The sequence below is a fragment of the Physeter macrocephalus genome, chromosome 19 (assembly GCF_002837175.3).
Source record: "Physeter macrocephalus isolate SW-GA chromosome 19, ASM283717v5, whole genome shotgun sequence".
In the NCBI taxonomy this organism is placed as follows: Eukaryota; Metazoa; Chordata; class Mammalia; order Artiodactyla; family Physeteridae; genus Physeter; species Physeter macrocephalus.
Window position 1 is genome coordinate 24,086,443 of NC_041232.1, and position 26,544 is coordinate 24,112,986.

At 49.1% G+C, this 26,544-nt stretch overlaps 1 protein-coding gene across 18 annotated transcripts in view; it reads right to left on the reverse strand.

The window, feature by feature from the left end:
- The window catches only part of RIMBP2 (RIMS binding protein 2), a 278,098-nt gene that overhangs the window by 141,588 nt on the left and 109,966 nt on the right, over positions 1 to 26,544 (reverse strand). The window contains exon 1 of one of the 18 annotated variants that reach the window (XM_055080473.1): positions 15,931 to 16,029. The exons of the other annotated variants lie outside the window; for them this stretch is intronic. The gene's annotated coding sequence lies outside the window, so the exon portion shown is untranslated. Of the gene's footprint in view, positions 1 to 15,930; positions 16,030 to 26,544 lie in introns of those variants that run through there. 18 annotated transcript variants of the gene reach the window in all.

The following is a 26,544-nucleotide window of genomic DNA, read 5'->3' on the forward strand; positions in this document are numbered from 1 at the left end:
ATCATCCTGTTCCATCATTCAAGTATCTTTAGTGACTCTCCTGAGATTAAAAAAAAAAAAAAACCACCTGGTAGAGAAAGGATATAAACTAGACATGAAATCTCATGTTTGCGGTTATGGAAAATGGATACAATACACAGTCCTCTTAACGTGACCATATTAACATCACTCTCATGACTCAACGACAGTTCCTAGGCTGAAGAATAAAACTGGAAACGAGAGAAGTTGTTAGTGAAAGCACTACTGAATAGCATTCGTTTTTTAAAATTTCATTTCTACAGTATTCTTATACAGCAACAATGTTAGTTTGCTAGGACTGCCGTAACAAAATTACTACAGACTGGGTGGCTTAAACAACAGAATGTATTTTCTCACAGCTCTGGAGGCTGGAAGTTCAAGATCAAGGTGTCCATAGGTTAGGTACCTTCTGAGTCCACTCTCCTTGGCTTGCAGATGGCCCCCTTCTCCCTTGCGTCTTCACTGGTCTTTCCTCTGTGTACAGCATCCCCCGTGTGAACAGTATTCTTAAATATTTATCTTATTCATTGGACAAACATTTAGATGCATTTATCGTGTGCTGTTCTGACCATTTTAGAAACACTGATTTATTCAAGGCTCATAGTGACTCTAGGAAGTAGGTGCCATCACCACGCCCATTTTGTAGAGCGAAGACTGAGGCGCAGCAGGTACGATGGCTCGCCTGAGGTCACAGAGAGGCAAAGGTAAAGCAGGGACTTGAACCCCAGTAGGTAACCTTGCTCCAGAGCTTGCCGCTCAACCACTACCCTGCACTGGCTCCTCTTGGCTAACCCCTGCCTCTGTTAAGATAAATCAGGAAAGCGCTTCTGGTGAAAGATTCAGCATAAAGCGCTAGCAGGAAAAAAAAATTCCAAAAGCCCATTTCAGCCTCCGGTTATGGCAGCCGTTAGACAAAATCAGGAACAGAAAGGGTTTCACATTATACATCCCCCACTGTCTTGGACACAAATGACCTTTAATATTTATATTTGAGCCTCTGAAGTTTATTCCATTTAATGAACTCAAGGATCATAAAACCAGCTCTGAGCACACACCACTGCATTTCATTTGATGGCAAAGACATGATTATATTTACAGAGAAATACACGATGTGGCAACTAACAAAAGTGTAAATACATCTATTTCCCCAGAAAACCATTTAAATGGCTTAAAACTGAACAGGGGATCTATCTTAGGGGGCTGGGGCAGAGGGAGGACCACTATGCCATCAGCAGCCTCACCACTGATTTACGGGAGGCGTTTTATGATGTTATTATGACTTTGACCTTGGAAGCATTTCTACATAAAACAGCAAAGACACAAAGCTGCTCATGCAAAGCCAAGCCACATAAACCAGAGGAGGGAGATTGTTTGAGATCTTGAGAATGATGCTCCATGTCTGGCGAAACTTAATAATCATCTGGTTCCATTGTGGGCGATAAACGTAAAAGGCCACTGTGCAGGCCGGCTCACAGAAGTACATTTCAACGAGCCAGGCTCACTGCCACGCACAGAGAGGAAGCAGCACCCACAGCCACAGCAGCGGTTGTCATGGCAACCGCAAGGCACCGCAGGTGAGTTTCTGTGCCCCCTTGTACTTCGGAAAGGAGGAGAGAAAATGAACAGAATTAACAGCAGTGTATTCGGTTCTGACTAGGGTTCAAGGCCCGCCGTACTTTGGTTCCTGGTTTCAAGGGATTCTATTTTTAAAAAGTAGGGTTCTTTGGTGTGTGCACGCGCGTGCGCGTGTGTGTGTGTGTGTGTGTGTTGTAATCACACCACAGCAGGACGGCCCTGGTGGCATATATATGCACTCTGTTTGGCCAGATCTTCATTAAGAATAAGAAGCAATGCAACCACGACCTCTTCCTTTCATTGCTTGCACAGGATAACTTCACAGCCAATAGATCAAGGGGTTTCCAGGCAGCCCTGGACACTTGTAATCCATTCTAGCTCTTTGCATCGTTTTTCTTTTACCGTGTGTCTAACGCGAATGATGGGAACTTAGGAAGTGGTGTCCATCAGGGTGCTGTCTGGAAACAGATGGCTCCTCCAGCTGGGATTTTGAAGAGTTAAGGAAGGAACTGTTTAGAAGGGTGTGGGTAGGGTGAATGTCCCACAAGGGAGGGTCAGGGACCCCGTGCTCAGGCACCGTGGGAGGCCATTGCCAGCCCTGTGCCTGAAGGGACAAGGGGACAAGCTGGAGCCATGAGGGTATGGTGCAGCCCAGCCGGAAATACCGCACCCAGGGAGGGAAGGGGAGGGGAAGAAACCCCCGACCTCTCTCCCCCACCGCCCTTCAATCTCAGGGTGGTTCTCCTCTTTGGACGAACCCACCTGGAAGGTCCAGGGCCGGGAGCCCAGGTGGGGCAGCACACAGGATCAGTTCCTGGGGTCGTGGGACGGGACGGAGAGGATTGAAAGTGGGTCAGGAGGGGAGAACGCAGAGCACAAGACCATCGGGTGTGACCGGCCATTACTGGATCTCAAGGGCCAGGGCTTAAAAGACGTATCACCTCTTTGAGTCTCAGCGTCCTAACCCAAAGGAAATGGCTTTACCCTGTTATTGTTTGCATTGTGTATCCCCAAAATTCATATGCTGAAGTCCTAGCAGCCAGAAACTGAGAATGTGACCCTATTTTTAAATGGTGTCCTTGCAGATGTAATTAGTTAAGATGAGGTCATCCTGGAGAAGGGTGGGCCAGAGGCAATACGCCTGCCGTCCTTACGAAAGGGAAAACCCGAACATCGACACACACCCAGGGAGAGCGCCACGGGAACGTGAAAGCAGAGAGCGGGGTGACGCCTCTGTGAACCAAGGATTTTGCCAGCCACCCCCGGAAGCCAGGAGAAGCCCCTTCTCAACCTCCTCCGGAAGGAGCCTGCCCCACTGACAGACACCGTGGTCTCAGACACCTGCTCTCCGGACTGTGTGAAAGTAAATTTCCGTTTAGTCCACCCTCTTCGTGGCACTTTGTTATGGCAGCCCTAGCACGCTGACACACGCGCCACCAGCCTGCCTGAGAACGTGCAGGCGGGGGAAGTTTGTGGATCTGGGTACAAGACGGGAGAAAAGCACCACAGACGGTAAACTGCATCGGTGAGTGTGGGCGAAGCCAGATCGGAGTAGAAGAATGTCTGGATCAGAGAATATGGGACGGAATGTATTTATCCTTCCTTAAAACAAGCAAATGCCTACTTTATTATCTAACCCTCCCACAAGAGAGATAGATACAGAGATAGACAGATGATGGATAGATAGATATAAATGATAGATGATAGATAGATAGATAGACAGATGATAGAATATTTTCAATGGATTCTTTCTCTCTGACTGTGGAAGAGACATCAGCTCTCCTGTCTACCCTCTGTCCAACTGGAGAAACAGAAACAATAACTCACAAGCACTGAACCCCTAAGTAGGTGCCGTCCTAAGCCTTTTATCTGTATCTATTTTAAGTTACCAAACACCATAAGGTGGGCACTACTGTTACCCCTATTTTATGAGTGGGGAAACCAAGGCACAGGGAGAGGGTCCCTCACGCAATGTCACACGCGAGCAGGAGGTGGTTGGGTATGAACGGGGCAGCCTGATGCCAAGCCTGCCCTCCTAGCTGCCTCCACACAGCTGCCCTCCCAGCAAAGACTCAAGATTGCTGGCGGCGGAAAGCATCTGCGGGGAGACCAACCAAAAAGCGTCTTCTACTGCCAGGGAGTTTGGATAAGCCGATCATGAGGACACAGGAAGAAATGACCTCCCAGGCTCCGTCCCTGGCTTTCCGTGTTACAGCCAGGTGCATTTTCAACTGGTCAAATGGGGACAGACTTGGTCGCCAGAAAGGCAAGATTCCTCTCAGCCCTGAGCCTGGGCCACTCAGACAGCAAAAATGTTTGTTTTCGTTGCTCTTTTAACAGAAACCCTTCCATCCTCGTCAGCAGCTGGTCCTCCAGCGTGGTCCGGGGTGGGGTCAGTGCGGCCGGGGCGCGAGAGTTCCCCGGGTGGGGGGGGGGGTCACGCACCCAGGCCCCAAGAGGACCAGCTGATCAGTGCTGGAAGACCCACTCCCTTCCAGCCAGAGCTGGTGGAATAAGTGGTGTCCTCCACCCAAGCCATTCCACTGCAGATTAAAGATCCTTTATAAAAGTGCCTCGGAAAGAGGCAGGTCCTGAGAACGTGTGCAGTGAGGCCAGGTCCGGGGGCACAACTTAAAAGCTGGGCTTAAAGTTCAAAGGTCAGAAAGCTGTGGCCCCTGCGGCGCCTATGCTTCCATCCCCCCGTCCCACACTCGTACACGTCTTGCCTCAGACACAGTGCAGCAGTCCGCACCGAATCCCCATCTCCGTGGCGCCTGGGTCACCGGAGCTCTTCCTTCGCTCCCATCTCCCCGTCTGCTGGGGTCTTTAAAGCGGGAGGACGTGGCTCGGTAACTCTCTCTGGGTTTTCTGTCCAAAACTGTATCAATAGTCCCCGCTTATCCACCACTCGCACTGCTGATGGCACGCCACTTCCAAGATTAGGTCATTAAAAGACTGTAGGGCATCTCTGGCTCTCTCTCTCGCCTGCGTGCCCCACTCCGGCGAGAAGCAGCTGTCACGTGGCGAGCGGCTTTGTGGGGAGGCCCGGGTAGATGTCTGCGTCCCAGAGCCAGCAAGGAGCTAAGCCTGCGGCGGCCGGGAGAGTGAGCTGGGGGTGATCTCCTGACCTGCCCCCGGCCAGGCGAGTGAGCTGGGCAGAGGATCTCACCCAGTGAGACGCCTGCTGCCCCAGCGGACAGCTTGACTGCAAACTCCTGACAGACCCTGAGCCAGAGACCCAGCTAAGCTGAGCCTGGATTCCTGACCCTCAGGAACTGTGAGACAGTGTGTGTGGTCCAAAGCCACTGACTTTGGGATGATTTATTACACAGCAATAGGTGACTAATGTGGCTATCTTGAGAGACTGATAGAAAGCTACATTTTAAATTCTGTTTTGTCCCTGGAGCTGTGTGTGGCCACTACCGTGACCTTGCTCTACATCCGCCCTCACCCTGCCCATGTGGGAGCGGCTCTGAGCCATCTCTTCAGCCCCCGTGACTCCATTTCCTCCTCTGAAAAGTGCGGGTGACAATGTCACCTATGTCATGGGGTCGCTGTGATAGAAAGCCAAGCCAACAGGTATAAGTATGTACCAAAGACAGAGCTCAGAACAGGGCCTGGACAGAGTACACACCCACTGACTATTAGCCTATTGCTGCTGTCGTCAGGATGCTGGTGATTTGATTCTGTTCACCCAGGAATGAAACAAACAAGTTTATAGCACAGTCAATTTTCCTGGGGCCATTCTTGAGTGTTTTCTCAGCTGGCCAAACCCACCCGTGTCTCACGGAGAATAGCTCACTAAGGACAAGGGAGCCATTAGCACCCCAGATAAGTCTGAAAATAAACATCTCCACGGTTATGATCCCTTTGGACGTATGGGATCATAACGTTTTGTGATCACCGACAAACACACCTCTCTCTGCAAACAAACACAGCTGCTGGGGTGGAGCTGTGCTTTCCCGCCTCCTGAGATTAAGGGCATGAATTCCCTTCCCTCCAGCGATGGTGACAGATGGAGAGCCGCCACTGGCCACCTGCGGCCTACGGAGGCCCAGTGCTCTTCAAGCACGTTTGTAGCCAAAGAGTCAGAGCCAGCTCCGGGGACCCAAGTAGAAGTATGTCCTGTCAACCTAAGGATGGACAGTCTGAGAGAGGAGGGACAGGGCAGCGGTGAAGTCAGCGCTACCTTAACTCCCTGCTCTGGGTTCAAGTGCAAGGGGCAGGTGGCTTGACAGGAGCCCTTCCCAAATCCCAGAGGGCCACGGAGTCGCTTTGTGAAAGAGAAGATTCTGATCTACTGGCGGTAGGAAGGAGCCTGTAGATTCTGCATTTCTAGCCACCTTCTGGGTCAATACTTTCCCTTGCTGCAATGTTGTTATATTTTACCACCCACACTATATTTTTTCAAATAATTTATCTACTTGGTCATGATACTGAAATTGTCAAGTAAACCCAGACTTCTCTTAACAACCACAGTTCCCATCAGCCAAGGGCAGACCGTGCGCTCAGCACGGCTGTGGGATCCTGATTTACTCGAGACCTTCGAGACCTTCGGTCTTCACGGCTCTGAGGCTGCAGGGTGTGGCGACCAAGGATTCCGGCCTGGAAGTCTCACTACCCTGAAACTAGCGAGGGCTTAAATTTCAACTCCACTGCTTGCTTTCCCTGGCCCCAGGTTTATTGAGATGTAACTGACATGTAACACTGTGGAAGCTTAAGGTGTACAACGATGATTTGATACATGTAGAGATAAAGTGAAATGATTACTGAATAAGGTTAGTTCACACCTCCATCACCTCACATAGTTAGCATTTGTGTGTGTGAGGAGAACATTTAAGATCTGCTCTCTTAGCAACTTCCAAGTCTATGTAATGCAGTATTGGTAACTCTGATCACCGTGCTGTACGTTAGATTCTCAGAACTGACTCACCTTGCAGATGGAAGTCTGTTCCTTGGACCGCTTTCACCCATGCCCACCCCTCCAGCCCCTGACAAGTGCCCTTCTTCTCTCTGTTTCTATGAACCTGGCTCTTTCACGTTCCACGTGTAAGTGGTATCATACAGTATTTGTCTTTCTCGGGTTCTTTCTCTTAGCGTGATGTCCTCAAGGTCCGTTACGCTGCAGATGGCGGGATTTCCTCCTTTCTCGTGGCTGAATGCTCTTCCTCGGTACACACACATCTTCTCTATCCAGTCACCTGCCTACAGACACTCACCAACTCCACCCCTTCCCACCTAGAGGACCTTGAGCGAGCCACCTACCTGCTCGGCACCTCAGATGCTTCCACTGTAGAATAAAAAAGGATGCTTGCCTCGGGGACTTGTGCACGTGGAGTTGTTCCGTACGTGGAGCTAATCATCCACGTATGGAAATCTATGCAGAGCACGTACAGCACGGCAAACACACACGAAACGTTAGCTCTTAACACGATCACTGCGCCCACTTTATGGAGAGGGAAACCGAGGCTTGGAGAGGCGGGTAATTTGCTTTGGGGCAAACAGCTGGTATACACAGCAGCACGGGAACTCAGACAAAACACAGTGCAGTGTCTGAGGCTTTGTTAATACGGGACGCGGGACTTATACCCCTCAGAGATGGGCTAGAAAGTTGTCCTAAAAGGAGAACACGATTGAGGCTGAGGCGGAATGTCTATGCTAGTATGTTCAGTGAATGTGTGAGAGAACTCATATGTTCCAGATCCAGTCTCTCTGATCAACTCTGTCCCTTACCTTCATCTCCCTTTTTTTTTTTTTTTTTGTGGTACCAACTCCACCCCTTCCCACCTAGAGGACCTTGAGCGAGCCACCTACCTGCTCGGCACCTCAGATGCTTCCACTGTAGAATAAAAAAGGATGCTTGCCTCGGGGACTTGTGCACGTGGAGTTGTTCCGTACGTGGAGCTAATCATCCACGTATGGAAATCTATGCAGAGCACGTACAGCACGGCAAACACACACGAAACGTTAGCTCTTAACACGATCACTGCGCCCACTTTATGGAGAGGGAAACCGAGGCTTGGAGAGGCGGGTAATTTGCTTTGGGGCAAACAGCTGGTATACACAGCAGCACGGGAACTCAGACAAAACACAGTGCAGTGTCTGAGGCTTTGTTAATACGGGACGTGGGACTTATACCCCTCAGAGATGGGCTAGAAAGTTGTCCTAAAAGGAGAACACGATTGAGGCTGAGGCGGAATGTCTATGCTAGTATGTTCAGTGAATGTGTGAGAGAACTCATATGTTCCAGATCCAGTCTCTCTGATCAACTCTGTCCCTTACCTTCATCTCCCTTTTTTTTTTTTTTTTGTGGTTTGCGGGCCTCCCTCTGCTGCGGCCTCTCCCGCTGCGGAGCACAGGCTCCGGATGCGCAGGCCCAGCGGCCACGGCTCACGGGCCCAGCCGCTCCGCGGCACGTGGGATCCTCCCGGACCGGGGCACGAACCCGTGTCCCCTGCATCGACAGGCGGACGCGCAACCACTGCGCCACCAGGGAAGCCCCATCTCCCTTTTAAACTTCATTGCAGATTTATTTTGAGGGAGGGGCATCTAGCCCAGGGTTTCTCAACCTCAGCGTGACTGGCACTTGGGGCTGGGTAATTCTTCGTTGGGAGGGCCCCCTGGGTGCCGTGCAGGTGCGGGGCTTCCCCAGCCCCCCTGGCTTTTACCCACTAGACGCCAGTAGCACCCCACCGCCACTCAGCAGGCCAAATGTCCTCTGGGGGCAGAACCGGCTGTCCCTGCCCCACTCTGAGAACCAGGAATCTACAGCAACAGTTGTTTCTTTTCATCGCCAAACTTGTCCCGTCCTGGGTCCATCTCAATGACTCGTGAGAGCAACTCATAAACTACATCGCCCTACACCACACGTAAACCTGCTTCCAAAAGAAGCGTTCAACGGGTATAAATCAACCTTTTAGACTCTGCCAGAAATATCTCTTCGCTCTTCCGGCTCTGGGCCTAAAAGTCCACACTGACACTTCCTTCCCATGGATTGGATTGTACACCCCTAACATTCATAGGTTGGAATCCTCCCTAATCTTCAGAACCTCAGAACGTGACTTAATTTGGAAATAGGGCCATTGCTGACATAATTAGTTGGGTTACGATGGGGTCATTCTGGGGTAGGGTTCGCCCTCTTCCAGCATTGACTGGTGTCCTTATAAAAGGGGGAAATTTGGACACAGACACGGACACAGGGAGAGCATCATGTGAAGATGCAGACAGAGAATGAGGATGGTGTATGGACTGCAGACCTCCGGAAGCTAGGAGAGAGGGTGGACCACATCCTCCCTCTTGGTCCTCAAGGGAACCAAACCCGCCAACGCCTTGATCTTGGACTTCTAGCCTCCAGAACCGTGAGAGGGAAAGTTGCTGTTATTAGAGCCCCCAGTTTACAGTGCTCTGTGTTATGGCAGCCCTGGCAAACGAATATACAAAGGCACTTATTTTCCCATCGTCTGATATATTTTAGGTCTTCGTTAATTTCTCTGAGATCTCAATCCAGGGGTTAACTGAACATATTTAGGGAGGCCAGAACTAGGTCAATGTGGTCAAAAGTATGGAATCAATAGTTCCTGACCGACAGGAATAAACCTAATCATAGGTAATATTACTAGGTAATTATAAATCTAATAACCCCAAACCTAATAATCATTTTCCTCTTTATCACAGGCTTTTTACGCGCAGGCTCAGCGGCCATGGCTCACGGGCCCAGCCGCTCCGCGGCACGTGGGATCTTCCCGGACCGGGGCACGAATCCGCGTCCCCTGCATCGGCAGGCGGACTCCCAACCACTGCGCCACCAGGGAAGCCCTATCGCAGGCATTTTGAAGCCTTTACTTCCTTGACACAGAGATCCCTGGGGCTGGTCCTTCCTGTGTCATCAGTTGTGATTTTTCCAGCAAACCGAATGCAGAAAACAGATTTTTATAACTCCCAGCTGACCACTAAATATAAGTGGACATTGGGTATCTCCAAACTATACATCTCACATCTCATTTTTCAGTTAAGGGATGAACATTCACCAAATATAATAAAAAGTTTCAGAAAACACCGGAAGCAACACTAGGAAGGTGTTGATCCTGTATTCATTTTAAACCTAAGACTTCCCCTCGCGACCTCTTGCTTTATATGCCTGTTAGACTTTAGACAGAGTTTGGAAAGTGTCTTCAATTTATCTGAATTTATCTTTTACTAATAACTTTTTCTGATTTTATAGTAATATATGCTCATTGTAGGAAAATTTTAAAGTTACGTATAAAAAAGTACAAAAGAAGACAACTGAAAACTATCAAACTCTACGAAAGTGGTGGTAACTTTCTCTGTGAAATGAAGCGTGAAAGAAGACGCAGGCAGAGCACACACATCCTGAGTTTGTAAACCTTGTTAAATTTTACTTCTCCTCTTTCAGCCCAGTATGTCCTTACACTCGGCAAATGAAACATCTGTGTCTATCCAAACATTGAATTTTATCAAATTACTTCAGAGCTACCCTCCAAGAAACAGAGAGTGCTTTATCCACAAGGAACAATAATTCTACAAAATCCTTGAGAGCGTGGGGTTTCACCTACAAGAAACAGAAAAACAATTTAAACCAGCTTAATCTAAAAGGAAGATCATGGGCTCTCGTAACAGCAAGTCGAAAATGGAGCAGGCTTCAGGGCTGACCTGATCCAGGGTCCCACCCTGTGACAGCCTGCTTCTCCTCGCTCCCAGGTGTCCAATCCACCCTCAGCTGCAATCAAGATGGGTTCAGCAAGACATCTTTGTGTAACAGCGTCCAGGGGAAGCAAGAGGAGGGGTACCTCTTGAAGCTTGCTCAGGAGAGAGGAAAACCTTTTCTAGAAGCTACCTGCAAGTATCTCCTCACCCTTAAGGGCCGCAGTAGTACCACATCCCCCATCAGGACCACGCCCTCGTGAGGACTTGGGCGGCTCTAAAACCAGGGGAGATGGACCCTGGCTGCAGGGTGGGTGCACAGACTGAGAGCATGTGAGCCACCTGGAAAGCGGTTTGGCAGGAATAAGTGGTGGTGGGGGGGGTGGAAATGGACGTTAAAAAGCAACCAGGTGTCGTGTCAGTTCCGTAGGAATCGCCTGGGTCTGACAGCTTGTCAGAATTCCACTGGGCTCCTGCACGAGCGCAGGAAATTTGAAAAGCAGAGGAAAATCACTGGGCCAGGAGTAACTCGCTGTGCATTTAATAAAATCTAAACAGAAATCTCTGACAGTGTGACTTGCTGTGACTGATAGCTGGTGGAGTCCGCTCTGGACTCGGCTGATCTGATCTTTCTGTCTAACCCAGGACTAAACTAGAAGCTGTAAACCCACTCAGGCGGCACAAAAGGCATGCGCTGAAAAATTGTCACCTTGTATTCCGTTCTAAATCTAAGAGGGCTTTTCAAACAGCACTTAAAAGTCTTAGGTGCAAGTGACACAAAAGGACCCACCCAGTGGATTTTGTAATATTTCCAGTGCCCTTTAAACCAGGGTACGTTTTTCCTCCACAAAGAAGTGAACTGCCAGACGCTTGGAACACTTTCCTAGGCTCCCACTGAGGCTTTTTCTCAACAAGATATCTGGGTGACATCTCAGGCTGCAAGTCCAATAATTAGCTTGAACATGAGGAAGCTAAATCGGTTCAAATGCAAAATGCAAGGAAAGATCAAATGTGTGTCTGAATGTCAATGGGGTTGAATTTCCAGATCAAAAGTTAATAGGAGAAGGTTTGGGATTCATCTCCAGTTATTAATGAAATCATTCAAAGGAATGAGCAGAGGAGGTACACAGGGAAAAAAATAGAAAAATGGTAACATTATTGAGTCTGTGTTGCGAGCTTTTAGAGTAAATGCTCATAGCCTTTGAAAGGGTAAACAAGTATACCTTATTGCAGCCAGGGCTCTATGTGAGAGCAATTATTTTTTCCATGATGTTAGTTAAACCAGGTCAGCTGCTTCAAACCCACGGTTAAATCATCCCATATGCAAACTGAGTAGTAATTGGGGTGTATATACAACCAGCATCCCTCCCGCATTATCGTAATACCATCTCTCCCTCCACCTACATACACAGCTGCTAGGGCTCCTTTGAAACCCTAAGTCAGCTTACATCATTTTTCCATTCAAAACCCTGCAGTAGTTTTCCATTTCTTTCTTTTTTTTTTTTTCTACATCATTGCTTTACAATGTCATGTTAGTTTCTGCTGTATAACAAAGTGAATCAGCTATACGTATACATATATCCCCATATCTCCTCCATCTTGCATCTCCCTCCCACCCTCCCTATCCCATCCCTCTAGGTGGTCACAAAGCACCGAGCTGATCTCCCTGGGCTCTGCAGCTGCTTCCCACTAGCTATCTAGTTTACATTTGGTAGTGGATATATCTCCAGGCCACTCTCTCACTTTGTCCCAGCTTACACTTCCCCACCCCTGTTTCTTCAAGTCCATTCTCTACATCTGCATCTTTATTCCTGTCCTGCCCCTAGGTTCTTCAGAACCATTTTCTTTTAGATTCCATATATATATGTTAGCATATGGTATTTGTTTTTCTCTTTCTGACTCACTTCACTCTGTATGACAGTCTCTAGGTCCATCCACCACATATATAAAATGGAATATTACTCAGCCATAAAAAGAAATGAAACTGAGTTATTTGTAGTGAGGTTTTCCATTTAATTCTACAAAAAAAGCCAAACTCCTCCAAGGCCTACTAATGTCTGTATGATCTGAGTTCTTGGACCTCATTTCCTGCTACATCCCCCCATCCTCCCTGCTCATTCTGCTTTAGCTGTGCCTGCTGTTCCTAAAACATGCCAGGCAGTCCCTGCCTCAGGACCTTTGCGCTGGCTGTCCTTCCTACCTGGGAAGCTGTTCTCCCAGAAATCTATTTGGCTAACTCCTTTACCCTTCCAGTCTTTGCTCATATTTTATCTCTTTGCCGAGGCCACCCTGCCACCTTTTCAAAAATCTCCAACTTCCTTCCAGCCAGCTCCTCCCCATCTTGTGTCCCTGGTCCCCTAGACACTATATTTTTTTCCAAAACATTCCCCATTAAAGTATGCAACATCTTCTACTTCTTTTAAAGGTTTTATTTATTTTATTATTATTATTTTTTTTTTTTTGCGGTACACGGGCCTCTCACTGTTGCGGCCTCTCCCGTTGCGGAGCACAGGCTCCAGACGCGCAGGCTCGGCGGCCACGGCTCACGGGCCCAGCCGCTCCACGGCACGTGGGATCCTCCCGGACCGGGGCACGAACCCGTGTCCCCCGCATGGGCAGGCGGACTCTCAACCACTGTGCCACCAGGGAAGCCCTTAAAGGTTTTTTTTTTAAATTGAGGTGAGATTCACAAAAAATAAAATTAACCCTTGTAACATAAACAACTTGGGGGCATACAGTCCAATAAATGGCCGACAAGCATCTGAGAAGATGCTCGACATCCTTAGTCATTAGAGAAATGCAAATCAAAACCACAAGGAGACGGCACTTCACACCCACTGAGATGGCTATAATAAAAAACTAAAAAAAAAAGGAAAATTACAAGTGTCAGTGAGAATGTGCAGAAATTGCTAGCAAGCCTGGGAAGCAGTACAGCTACTGTGGAAGAAGTTTGGAGGTTCATAAACACAGAATTATCACATGAGTCAGCAAGTCTACTCTCTTGCTTTTTGATTATGTATTATTGTTTTCTGTCTCTCCCCAGTAGAATGTGAGTTCTGTGGGAGAGGCACTTTGCTCTGCTTTGTTTTCAAAGGATGCCAGCAACTACAGCAGGGCCTGGAAAAGAACAGCGGCTCAATAAATTGTTGTAAATTAAATAGATAAACATGGAGATGACCGGCCTTTCTCATCTTAGAAAAGCACCAAGCCATTCCCCACTTTATTGATATCTGTAGGATAACTCAGTGTTTCTGCTGATGTCTCAGCTACAAAGCACACCCATTTCCTCCTGTCTCTGAATTTTTTTGGCTCCAAAACATGTGTGGGGCCTCACTCTGTAGATCTTTTTATTTATTGGAGCCACACTTGTTCACACAGCAGCACAAAAGTTAACACAAGAAGAATAGTCAGGGACTTCTGTGGTGGCACAGTGGTTAAGAATCCACCTGCCAATGCAGGGGGCACGGGTTCGAGCCCTGGCCCGGGAAGATCCCACATGCCGCGGAGCAACTAAGCCCACGCGCCGCAACTACCGAGCCCGCGCTCTAGAGCCCGCGAGCCACAACTACCGAAGCCCGCGCGCCTAGAGCCCGTGCTCCGCAACAAGAGAAGCCACCGCAGTGAGAAGCCCGCGCACCGCAACGAAGAGCAGCCCCCGCTCGCCACAACTAGAGAAAGCCCGCGCACAGCAACGAAGACCCAACGCAGCCAAAAATAAATAATAGATAATAAATTAATTAATTTTAAACAAGAAGACTAGTTAATGAAATAAATAGAAACCGTGTATCTCCAGGTTGTAACCACACAACACCCCAACTTTGCTGGACGGATGGGGAGGGACACGGGTGCGAGCCCTGGTCCGGGAGGATCCCACATGCCGCGGAGCAACTGAGCCCGTGCGCCGCAACTACTGAGCCCGCGCCCTAGAGCCCGCGAGCCACAACTACCGAAGCCCGCGCGCCTAGAGCCCGTGCTCCGCAACAAGAGAAGCCACCGCAGTGAGAAGCCCGCGCACCGCAACGAAGAGCAGCCCCCGCTCGCCACAACTAGAGAAAGCCCGCGCACAGCAACGAAGACCCAACGCAGCCAAAAATAAATAATAGATAATAAATTAATTAATTTTAAACAAGAAGACTAGTTAATGAAATAAATAGAAACCGTGTATCTCCAGGTTGTAACCACACAACACCCCAACTTTGCTGGACGGATGGGGAGGAGGAGCTGATCCACTGCCATATTCGATGGGCTTTTAAGAAATATTGCTTTGACTCTCAACGAGGAGTGGGAAACAGCTGGAAACTTGTACTGGAGCCGATGCACTTTCTATCCGGCAGTTTGTCAAGTACAGGATCCTGCCGAACGCCATGCAGGGGAGTTTGTCATCAATAGAGTTACATCTGTGAACTACCCACACCTACAGCTACACCTACAACTTGGGTAGTTAGGGTGGGGTTAAGCGTGTAGAACAGGAGAGAACAGAAGGTACTTTTAGGGCAGAAAGAGTTGGGAGGGGGCGTATAAAGAGACTAAAAGGAGTGAGGAAAAGCTGGTATAAAGATTTGTGACCACAGACAGAGAAAACAATCTTATGGTTACCGAATGGAAAAGGGGTGGGGGGATAAATTAGGAGTTTGGGATTAACAGGTGCACACTACTGTGTATAAAAGAGATAAGCAACAAGGACCTACTACTGTATAGCACGGAGAACTATCTTCAATATCTTGCAACAACCTATAAATGAAAAGAATCTGAAACATACATATTCTTTTTCAGAAGCACCTTGCTGTACACCTGAAACTGACACAACATTGTAAATCAACTCGACTTGAATTTTAAAAATTAAAAAATAAACGAATTGTGACCAGATTTAACTTGCTTATGTAAACAGCAGTTCACTTTGGAAAAGTCTGAAACACAGAAGTCTGAAACACAAAATTCCAGGAGAACAAAAATTCTTTATAACAAAGGGATCTTTTGAAATATCTCAACTGCTGAAAATGTTATAATGAGAATGTATTCATATCAATATAATTACATCCTGTAGATTCATAAGACACAACAGTGATTTAAAGACACAAAAACATGTTTCTAGACCTGAGGTTTTCAGGCAGGGGGTCTGGCACACAGGTGTATGATTATAAGGCAAGGTCAACTGTCCTACAATCAATCTGTCACTACTAATAAAGTATGTGGACGTTTATTAGTCTGCTTCTTTTCTTATAAATTAGGGTTTACAATGCCACTCTACGACGATCGACAGTGCTGTGCGTTCTGGTACCCTTGCGGGAAGGGGTGCTGTCTGGCGCCCAGGCCCACCCTCTCCCCTCTGCTCCCTGTCTGACTCCGCCAGTAGGGGGTGCTAGGGAGACAGGAAGGATGGAGGAAAGAGAAGGGCAACATCCCTTAGGTTTTCCCTCACTGTTGTCCCTGCCCTGGCGCTTAACCGGAGAGGGGCAGGTTGTTCCAAGGGCAGCAGTCGGTGCCTACTTGGAGTTCTCCCATCATTATGTCCCCTGGGGCACCAACAACAGTCAGCAGCCCTCACTTGAGGCTCTGGGTCCCATCCACCAGGCCTCTGCAGGTTAATAATATTAGCCACTCAGCAACCCCCTTTCTGCCTTTGTCACTCTCTACTACCTGATTAACAGTTCTGCTTGCGAATGTGTATATACATACGTAATTCTCTCTGTTGAAATAACTGGTGTGGTCTCCACCTCCTGACTCGACCCCTAGTGATACAACTGTGTCTTTCAAACTAGCCTCAGTCCCTCTTCTCCGTGCCTTGGAGCCATCTTGTCAAGATCACCTGCCATAGGTCAAGGAAGGAAAATAAGAACTGCTGTCACAGAACTGTCGTCCTATGCCATGTATCCTCCAAAAGAATTCCTAATCACTTGAAATCTAACATCTCCCTCCCTTGCACGTTAGTCAAGGTTCTTCCTTTGCAAGCAACAGAAATAGCCTCGGGCTACCGTCAGCTGGGACGGTGGGGTCTCGAAACACCCAAAGCCAAGTTCAGCAGCCAACCTTGCCAGAGGACAAACCCAGGATATCTCAGGGGACCCAGCAAGAGGAGCTCAAGAACCTTCTCCCCAGAGGGCAGCTGCTCCTTGCGTCAGCACCCCGAAACCTTCCGCTCTGAACAGTAAATTCCCAGGAGCCCAAATCTGATGGCCAGGCACGGATCAGGGGTGTTTCTGATCAGATCTGCTCCAGCAAGTGGACGGGTCTCCTGGTCCCTACACGGACTCAGGGACAGTCCCTGAGCGCGGGGAACTGTTGTAAGCTCAACCCTCCAGCCTCTGATCCTAACTTTTCATACCAGGTGAAGGTGACAGGCTGCCCTGTGGGAAACTCAGAAGAACAGAGAGACGGGCTCCCGAGACCCCATCACAGTCAGAGCAGCTGCCACACTAATAGACCCTCTTGCTAACTTGCTATGCACGTTTCTTCCCAGGTGCTTAAAGCTAAATGCTCTGCTTTGAAACATCTGTTGAAAACCCTTCCAGTTCCCTGATCCCATAGACACATGTCTTATGGAAATGACTTAACACGAACTACTTAGTAAGCTCTCTCTTCCAGCCAGATCCTCTTCTGTGGGCAGAGTTACCTGCATGCTAAGCAGGCGTTTGCACAGGTATAAAACTATTTCTGGACAGCAGGGTGTTATCCAATGAGGAAAAACAGAGACGGTCCTGGGGTTGATTTCTAAAATGCCATCGACCCTCCTTACACAGCCAGTCCAAACATCCAAGCCAGTGGTTGATGACGGGAACATCTACTGGCCATCTACTTCCTTTGCAAACCCTACATAGCAGCTTGGGCAGGCGCCCCTGTATTTTATAATTGTCTCAGTTCCGTGTATAAAATATTAATCATATCAGATGAAACGATGCACTGGGAACACCCAAGAGGCGGTCAGTGCTCTGCTAGCCTAGGGTACGCCGACCCTGCGGACACCTGCCACGGTCTCACTTGGCTCTTCTCATGTCACTAGTGAGGCACAGTGACCTGGATCATTACCTAAAGGGCAGGCACCTCATACCTAAAGGGACGACTGAGGGAACCTTCAGGAGAAGAGTAAACCTCCACTGGCTTGGAGAATAAAGCATCTCCTCCAACCACCTAACTAACAGAATTCCAGGGCTCCCTCTCCTTGGTCCTTGTGCAGCCCCCAAAGACTCACTGCACCCCTGATGCTCTTGCACAAGTCAGGGCTAAGCCACAGACCCTGCAGCAGGGGATCCCAACGTGGACACAAATCCAGTCTCTGGAAACTGGACATGACCGGGCTGACGCTTGGATCAGAAGGTACCTACAGAAGGGTTTACGGAAACAATGAACGTGTTAAAAACCAACTTTGCCACAGACGAATTCGTTTTACACACAACTTTACGGCGAGAGAACACCATCACGTTGGCCTCCAAATGACATATCTCAGTAGTTTCTAAAACTCAGATGCTAAGGAAGAGGATGCACAGGTTTGCTGGACAGAAAGACTCACCTTATTCTTTGCCCTCTACGTGACTCAGGAAAACCTGAACTTGTAAACCTCTTATTGGAATAAACATCAGCAAGGAGACAAGTGTTGATAGGTCAACACCTGAAGAAACATCAAACAAGGAACGATATCATGTGGTAATTAAGAGCTGGGACCCTGGAATTCGAGAGAGGCTTGAACGAAAGTGCCACAGCTCCTACAGGTGATCTGTGAGTGACCATCAGAAAGGCGTCTCACCCGTTCACGTGCTCACTTCTCCCTGGCCTGGCTCCCACCACATACAGTTCTAATAATTCGGTGAGACACATCTGGCCCTATCTGAGCACTCATCACACACTCATCAAGATGATGATTACCAGGAAAAATCAACAAAAGTCCCGTAAGAAAAATAACAGCAGCAATTAAATGGGAATAGTAACGGTTAACAGTAGTCAGTGTCTGGTTTTTTTTCAGTAGGTAGAAAAATTACTAATTAATTTAGCACATACTTATTATTGGCACAGCTGTAGGTGTTGGGAACACAAAAATGGGGGGAAACTAGGCAAAGCACCTGCCCTCCTGGAGCTCAGAGTTGAATATGCAGCAGAGACCGAGAGAAAAATGCCATCGGAAATAGAACTGGGCCACAGTCATTTTCCACGGGCCCGGTAAGCAGCCGGAGGGGCTTTGTCTGACAACCGAGAAGTTCAATCAGAAGTACGGCAGGAGCGCGTGGTGGGACTGGGGTGGGAGGGGCATGAAAGCAAGCGGTGAGAAATCCAACATTCCGCTGCAGAGATGTCCTGCTCCATGCAGCGCAGGTGAACTGTCCACGGCGGCTGCAGCGACTCAGACGCTCACCTTCTCACGGGCTGACATTAACCACCGTCCAGCAGAGGCAGTAAAGGAGCCCAGTGCCCGCCACTCGGAGCGCAGAGGGGGCAGACGCCAACGCTTAGGAAAGCAGCAGAGCAAAACTGCGGTGCTGTAGGGGGACAGCTCTGCCAGGAAAAAAAATGTGTGTGTGTGTGTGTGTGTGTGTGTGTGTGTGTGTATATATATATGTATATATATGTATGTATATGTATTTTCATATCTATATGAAAAAACTCATAGAGCATAGAGGAGATGAGAAAGCAAAACTGATTGATCAATTATTGATTTGGGGTAGGATCAGAGGTAAATACTTTCTTTTATTGTAAAATGTTCTTTAATAGACTCACAGACATAGAAAACAAACTTGTGGTCACCAAAGGGGAAAGGAGGGGAGAGATAAACTGGGAGTTTGGGATGAACAGCTACACGCTACTATATATGAAATAGATAAATAGAATAAATAATATTAAAATATTATATAACTAAATATTTATATATTTAAAACAATAAATAATTATATTATTTATTATAAATAAACAATACATATTACTAAAATATTCTATAAATAAATAATATAAAAATAGATAAATAACAAGGAAGTACTGTATAGCATGGGGAACTATATTCAATATCTTGTAACAGCCCATAATGGAAAAGAATCATATGTATGAATTAAATTATACATAAATCATATATATATATACATACATATAACTGAATCACTTTGCTGTACACCTGAACCATTGTAAATCAACTATACTTCAATTAAAAATAAAATTTAAAAAAATAAAATTAATTTAATTTTAAAAATAAAAATGTTCTTTATTTTTGGTATAATGATTTTAAAGATAAATCTGTGTGTGTGTGTGTTTACTGAAGATCTAGGTGAGCTAATAACATGAGCCATATAAATAAATTATTTGCAGGATCTGAGTCTGATCAGCCATCAGCAATGGGTCTTGAAATAATTTTTTCACCCTTTGCTCCCTTGCCCTTTTCTTTGAAATCTGGAGACCTGGCTCTAGCACAGGGCAGGAGGAGGGAAGACTGGGGGTGTTTGCTGGGGGCAGGTGACTATTTCTGGTCCCTGGTGATGGGAGCAGCTGAGGATGTGGACAGAGCAGCGCAGTGGAGGTGGTGCAAGCAGAGAAACACTGGAAGCAAGATGCACGCAGCCCAACGCCGCCCAACCTGAGATGTGGGTAATTCTGAAACCTCTCTGGGGCTGTTCCCGGACTCAGAGCCGACTGTTCGGTGCAGAAACCCCCCTTCAGCTCAAGTCGCCCCCGGCTCTCTTTCCGGCCTCTGCCCACGACTCTGCAGGCACGGGATGGAGCTCAGAAGGAAAGGAGAAAAAAGGCTTTTGCCATTTCTGAAGGGAACGAAAATGGCAAAGCAGAGATCGAAGCTTGCCGTCTCCTTGTGAGTTTGCATTTACACGGATTATCACCATGCTCAGGTGACGCTCCTATAATAAGGTCAAGCTTAATTTTTCTCCCTTCAAAAGGATTTCTAGTTAAACATAACTAACAGGGACATCACCAAAATGAGGGGGGAAATCCATCAAATGGATGAAGATAAAATCCCGTCATATACACCACATTGTTTCAGGTTGGAGATATATACGCTCAAGATGCAGCATTTGGAAAACAAGGGCGAACCTCCCCGCAGGAGGAAACATCCAAGTGGATGAGCTACCAACGCCCCAGAAACATGGACAGGGAGGGAAGAACGTCCCTTCCGCTGCCAACTGAAGAAAATCCTCACACTGGAGAGTCTAATTCTCATCTCATTCTGCTCCCAAAAGAGCTAGGGGAATTCTGGGGCAAATTACTTCCTCCGAGAGAATTTCTGCTATTGCCATCGTTTCGCTTCTTACATAAATAAAATTCCTCGTGTGTGTGCACGACGCCCGGCGATGCACTGCTCCACGTGCAATGCGCCTTTCCAGGTGCAGCCCTCTGGGCTCAGACTGAGGGTCCCTAAGCCCTGCCCCGGAGGCAGATTTGCATTTTTGGAGTCCAGGTGAGAAAGAGGTTTCATAAGCTGCACCCTCATTGGCACATGGGGATTCAAACTGCTGGGGACCTAAGGAAGGTGTGACAGGTGGTCTGTGACTTTCCTCCTGGACACCAGAGGGGGTACCTGGAAGCCAGGAGCAGCCCCACCTTACAACCCAGTCTTCTTCCGCTCACAGGGAAGACTGAACTTCCTGGACCCCTGTGTTGGGTGGGATCACGTGACCCGTTCTGACCAATTAGCTGTGAGTAGAAGTAACAGGTGCCACTTTCTGGACCAGAGGAATCAACCACCGGAGCCAGATGCTCCAAGCTTGTGCGCCTCTGCAGGGCAGCCAGCAACGGTTCAGACGGTGGCTGCCAGACCAGCCCGTGTCCCTGAGGGACCACAGTGAGCAGGGTCCTGCCATCCCAGGACAGCCAGGCGGCTTGAGCAAGAAATAAGCATCCGAAGTTGGGGAACGTTTGTTACTGCAGCATGATCGAAACTTCTCAGGCTGATACAGGATTAGATGCCAACCATGTCAATCTCTCAGCAGCACACATGTGAAATTTCAAACAAGGTAAAGCCAGGTCCCCTATCAATCAAAATACAAGATATTTCCAGGGTTGTGTTTTTGTTTTTTTTTTTTACTGTCCCAAACAATGCTACATTATATCTATTTATGGTTAACAGTTCTTTCCCATTCCTTGAATGCCTGCAACAGGCGGGCACTGTTCTCGGCACCGTGCATCCTGCAACGAGCAAAACATACACAGCCCCTGTTCTCGCGGAGGGAAGAGACACACAGCAAATCGACGTAGCAGGCCAGGTCGTGATGAGTACCACAGAAACAAAGCAGCGTAAAGAAGACGGAGAATGGATCAAAGAGGAGCGATGCGCTCACTCAGGCTCCCGAGCCCCAAGTCTGCGCACCTCCTCCCAGCTCTGTGCTCAGTGAGGCCACCCAGTAACTCGAAAACTATCCCAGGGGAAGTATTTGCACCATGGAAACGGGCAAACACTACGAACCAGAGTTTTGGCTTGGGTGAGATTTCTTCCCCAAGGAGATGGTTTGCCAGAACCCCCTGGATGTTTGGATGGAGACCGAATTGGGGACGAGAGGGAGGCAGGGAGGGCGCGAAATGGTCAGGAGGGCATTGTGGGTAGAAGAGACTGCAGTGCAAAGACGCTGACGTGGGGATGGGCCTGATCGGCTGGGGTGGCACGGAGCGGGGAGGGTAGATGAAGTCCAGGAGGAAGGGCTGCGGCTTACACAGGGCCTTGTAGACAATGCGAGAGCTTTGAATTTTATCCTGAGTGTGGAGACATCTCTTGGACAGTCCTGTATCTTTAAATGTATAGTTTAAAGCTATAGGACCAAAGCAAAGACAAAAAAGGAAGGAAGGAAGGAAGGAAGGAAGGAAGAAGGGAGGGAGGAAGGAAGGAAGAAGGGAGGGAGGAAGGAAGGAAGGAAGGAAGAAGGGAGGGAGGGAGGCGAAGGGAAGGAAAGGAGAAAATGCATAGTCTCATGTCCAGGGCCATGGGAGTTTCACCGAGGAAATAAGTGGCTCGCTACTGAATGTGTGAGATGCTCTGGGGGGGCGGCTTCCACCCCCCATGTGTCTGAGGTCTCAGCAGGTTGGCCGCAACCCTCAGAGCCTTAAGCAGCCGGCCCGCGGGAGCGGCTCAGAGGGTGGCATCCCAGCCTTGAGCAGCCCCGGGGAGGTGCATCCTCCCCTCTCCCGGGGGAAGCAGACGGGTCCCTGTGTGTGCTTTTGCTCCTATCCAGGACCAAAGAAATCACCCAAAAAAGAGAATCAAACCAAACTGTTCTCGTCTCCCTGGCCAAGTGGTGGATAAATGTGCATCTCTCTGGGTATGGAAACCAGAGCAAGACAGGGATTAAGACGGAGCTGGCAGGGCAGGATGACGGTCGGAGCTCTTTAGCACCAGCTGCTGCGAGCGCCTAGGAGCCCTGCTGCGGAGCCAAGAGGCATATGCACTCTCCACATGCCATCGATTGAAGCCCCGAGTCCTAAATGAATCACACCAGGAGAGAGATTGCAAAACGGCGTGTTTCCACTGCAATCGGGCAGGTGCCATGCCTGGAAGCAAAGATCTTTGTGTCGAAAAAAGCCTGAACGAGTGGCTGAGGCTGGGTGGGCAGAGCGTTTGGACAGAGACGAGCACAGAAAGAAGCGAAGGATGGCCCAGACCCTCTTGCACCATCTCCGGAAAAGCTGGAGGAACCCGTGTGGCCGGCTCTGGCCCCATGTTGGCCTCTCTGGGTCCATCTGGTTGGGCCGGGCCAGGCTGTACTTTCCTCTCCCGGCCTGGGAGAACCACCCATCTCGTCTTCCACTACAGCTGTTGCCCTGAGTGTGGGTCCTGGGATCCAAAAGATGTAGCAACACTGAGCTCAGAAAATTCTGTGGGGAAGACCCATCCCTGCTGTGTCTGCACCTGTACCAATTCTCCCGCGTTTTGCCTGATTCGCTCATTTCCCTTGACCCGGCCGCCTAGGCTTTAGAGCTTGCAACCCCGAGACAATAAAAAGTGTCAATAAGAAAAGACCAAGAAAAAATGGACCAAAGTAGAGAGTGGGAGACCGGCTAATTGTTTTTCTATTTATCGATTTCCTCAGTCTTTCTGAAATGTGTTTAAGCGGCTTAAAGTTATTTTGAAAGTCATTTTTAAAATGACCACAAGCCCTTTCAGTGATCCACCAGGGGATATGCAATAGACCGTCTCTTTACAAAATCACTGGGTTTCATAGCTTTGTCCAGCCCCGAGGGGAATTTGTACGTTCAGATGGAGAGAGTCAGGGGGAAGTGATGTCCTCCACTTGCTGTCACACCCAGACGGCTGGCAGCTGCCCACAGCACACTTGCGGGCACGAATCATCTCTCCACTGCTTCCCTCCCACACAAGCCTGCAGGTGCCTCCCCGGCAGAAGCTCAGCCCTCAGAACACTCCAGCACCATTCCTATCGCCAAGGCTTTGCACCCACTCGTCCCCCAGCCCCTGCCTGAAATGTCCCTCCTCCTTTCTAGCCCACCATTCCAACTCCTCTCCAATCTCCACAACCCCACTCAAGTGCCACCTCCTCCAAGAAGCCTTCCTTCCACCCCACCCCACCGCAGCCTCCAGCCCCTTCGCGAGCTCTGAGCTCCACATCAGTGTTTCCTAGCCCGCAGGCAGGCAGCTCACCCTCCCCTAGCCGTGCCATATCCCCATGCCACCTGTGCTGTTCATTTGGAAATCTTTTGTATTTAGGTCAATTCCCTTTCTATGAACACTTTCTCAAATAAACTCACTTTCCAGGAGACTTGATTTCATTACACTGAAGTGAAGAACAAGTAGCCTTTACTCTAAATGGTAACCATGAAAATAAATACAAGGAAAACCGAACATTATCAGGCCTTAGCTAAACCCCTGGTCTGTCCCAGTCACCGCACCCAACACCTGCCCTTCACACCAGAGCCGAAAGGAGACGGACTCTCGCGGGCGAGGCGGTAATGACGCTTCAGCACCAACCCGAGATGCTGTCATCTGCGGAATCAGAAAGATTGCAGGAGACGGGAAGAGAAAGCCATTCAAATACACGGGACTGATGCTACCTAAAGCCTCGGGGCCGCCTCACTTCACAGCGTGGTCATTTTGTCACCTGATTACATCTATTGTCCTGCCACCAGTCTAACATATGAGCTTCTGGTTTCATTCCCAAAGGAAACAGTGAGCTCCTTGAAGTTTCCCCTAGGCGTCCACCGAGGCAACCACACAGCTGAGCCCACAGAACGTATGCAATGTATGTTTTGATGAAAGCGGCGTCCCGAAGATGATTAAAATTCTCCGTTGGTACCTGCAAGTCCCAGGAAGGTGGGATTCCTCCCGATGTGAATCTCTTCCAGGCTTTGTGTAGAGCATCCTGGGTTAAATGCTTGGGAGCTTGGCCTTGTGTCCTAAGCCCTCTCTGCGAAAGTTGGTGACTGAACGTAGATCAGACTTGCTAACCAGGAGTTGAGACATCAATAGTCTCATCTCCGGGACTTTCCCTTAATAATCCAGCTCCAGTCAGTAACAGCAAGGAAGCAGGCAAGACCCTCACAGGGGCCGCCGGCCCTACTCACCCCAGCAACGTACCGTGATCTCCTTAAACAAAAGATTCCACACACACGCTCACACACGCTTCTTGGTCCCGTGGTGTTTTTCTCCTGCTGAAATGAGTAGAAACAGCCTCACTTTTCTTAAAAGAAATATTAATAGCTCTCAGTGAGAAGCACTCATTTATGAACCCAAGGAATCACTTCTCCTTCTGCAGAAAAAGCTCCTCACGCCTGCAACCAGGGTCCTCTGAAATCCCGGCTAGAGGAAGGGGTCAGCCCCTAAACCAGGTGGAGAGCGTGCCTTTCTGCTCCTTCAACACAGGCAGGTAATTGCTGGTGAGTCCAGGACCCGGTCAACCCCGCCTCAGCCACACAGCTCGCTGACAAACACCGCGCACGCCAGCTGCGTGGGCCAGGCCCTGCCTACGAACAGGGCTGACCGACCGTTCTGGTTTGCCTGGGACTAGGGGTGGACCCTGGATTCAGGGCTGAAGCTGGTAAGTCTCGGGGGAAACTGGGGTGAGCTGGGCACCCACACGAGCACCCCGGCATCCCACCCGAGATGCCCTCTGCGGCATCTGCATGGACCGGGCCTCACCACCCTCCCCAGGGACCCTTAAAGCCCCAGCGCACGGGCTCGCCTTCCTGTGCGCCCCTCCACCCTCAGCAGGCACCCTAAGTGCTGCCTTGGGCTGTAGCCTGCTATTTCATAACCCTGCAGTTCATCTCTCCAGAAGCTTCTAGAAGGCACATCCTGTGGTCTCCCAGCTTTCCCCACAGGTGGCCGGGGGCCGGTGGCACGGAGCCCACCCAGCTCCTTCTCCTCCTGTTACAAGGCTCCAGCATTCACTGTCCTCCCTGGAAAAGTGTCCCTATCGATTCATTCCTTCAGCATTTTCATAGGTTTAGGGTTTTATTTTGTGACATCAGATCTTTAGTCCATCTGGCATTTACTTCGGTGTGAGGCCTGGGGAAAGAAGCTAACTGCATATGCTCTTCAATTCCCTCTGACAGGTGCTCGAGCCCAAATCCCTTTATGGAGTGGGTCTTTTCTTGCGCTGCCGACTTCAAAAGAAAACAGTTTCCGATATCAAGTTCTCATGTGCAACAATAACAAACAACAGTTCCTGAACACGCGCCATATGCCAGGCGCTGTGGGGAGCCCTTCGCACGCGCTCGATGCTGTCGTTAACCCCGTTTTACCGACAAGGACGCTGAAGCGCAGACGGTTTCAAGCAGCGGTTTTCAAAGTGCGGCTCCCCGACCACCCGCCGCCGCAGCGCCGGGAACTTGCTCAACATGCAAGGTGCTTGGCCCCACCCGGACCGAGGAGTCAGAGCCTGGGATGGGGGCAGCCGCCTGGGGTTTGACCGGCCCCCCAGGTGACCCCGTGCACCCTCCAGTTTGAGAACCCCTGGTGGAAGGAAGCTGCCCAGTGTCACCTGGCAGTAGGCAGAAAGAAGAATCGGACCCACGCAGCCGTATTCCAGAACGCACGGTGTCACCTCGGTGCTCATTCCCCCCTCGGCAAGGCGTGTGGGTCCCCGTTTTCTGAGCGGGGTGATTGACTGCCATGTTTACTCTGACAGGAGTGCCTCCCCTTTGTATCCTCCGATGCTTTAAAATCTCTAAAAACTCAGTAGCCAACCCTCCATCTCATGACAAATTTTTTTTTCCCACATCTTTATTGGAGTATAATTGCTCTACAGTGGTGTGTTAGTTTCTGCTGTATAACAAAGTGAATCAGCTACACGTATACATATATCCCCATATCCCTCCCTCTTGCGTCTCCCTCCCACCCTCCCCATCCCACCTCTCTAGGTGGTC